Genomic DNA, 1320 nt, shown 5'->3' with positions numbered 1-1320 from the left:
TTGGAATTTTGAAGAAGGTAGTTGATAATGTTTCTAGATGATTTGGAGGTAGGGCCTCTCATATGTATTCAAAATTTCACATGAAGGAGCTCTGTTGCACACTTAATTTGTTTAGTTACAATGCAAGTGTATTACATTAAGCATTTTACTGGAAAGAATGTTTTTGATGTGTAGGACATGGCAGCTCATCCTGCCTCTTTCCAGGGAACCTGTGACAAGGGTGAATTCTGAAGCTTGCAGAAGAAACAAGGCAATGCCATGTGTCTGTTTCTCAGCTTCTGAAAGTGAAGTATTTTGCTACTCATAGGTAGTTAAAAATCTGGAGTTATTGTGCTGGTTTAGGCTACAGAAGTTTTGCAAAAGTTGAAGTGTAATTGCTTTTAGGTGGCAGGAGCAAGACAATTATGAAATACTGGATCATCAGCTAACCTCCCCCACCTTCCTCCTCTTTCTATCCCCCATCCCTCTTTCAACTTATGATAATTTTTTTCTTCCATTTTACTTAAAGGAAGTGCTTATTGGCTTTTTGTTAGCATATCCAAATTGCTAGCAATACAAATGTGGTATTTTTGGTCATCAGTAAATCAGAGTTACTTAAACACAAGCACTACGATAGCAGTCAGTCAACCCAATAATGAGACAAGTACTAAGTGACTATTTAACAGGTGAACTGCATGTGTAGTACAGATACACTGGGCAGAAGAATGATGCACATCCCACTGGGATAGAATGGGACAGTGCGAGACTTCATCATGCTACTCACAATAGTATGCAATTGAAAACTTATCAATTACTTTTTGAATTTTCCTCTTATTATTCTTAGACCTCAATTGACCATGGGTAATAAAATTATGGAAAACTTGGGATATAAGAAAGCACTATTGTATAAAGGTTAAATGCAAATTGGCAAGCTTTCATATATTTATTGTGCAAATATTGAACTTTTATTATTGTTTTAAAATGTATAAATTTAACATTATCTATTGACTTCTGTAATAGTAGTTTAGGATTTAGCTCACTTTTCTTCTCAATTTTCCCTATACTTATTCCACAACTGATTCAATTGCTAATGCTTGTGACATAATTTTGATTCAGTAAATAACTGGTCTCTGTATTGTCTGAGTTCACAGGGATGTGTAAGATGGACTATTGGCATTCTGGGTGTAGGTAAAGGAGCAGGCTGAGTTCTCTGAGAAGCCTTTTATTTGTCTCTTTTTGGGGCCCCTTGGTTAATGTTGCTATCCCAGGACATTGAATTCCTTAGGCTTCATTTCCCCAAAGAAAAACCTCATTCTCTGAGTGAGCTAGGATGGGGAACCC

The sequence above is a fragment of the Octodon degus genome, unplaced genomic scaffold (genome assembly GCF_000260255.1).
Source record: "Octodon degus isolate 3935 unplaced genomic scaffold, OctDeg1.0 scaffold00124, whole genome shotgun sequence".
In the NCBI taxonomy this organism is placed as follows: domain Eukaryota; kingdom Metazoa; phylum Chordata; class Mammalia; order Rodentia; family Octodontidae; genus Octodon; species Octodon degus.
Note: the sequence above shows the minus strand (reverse complement) of the source record.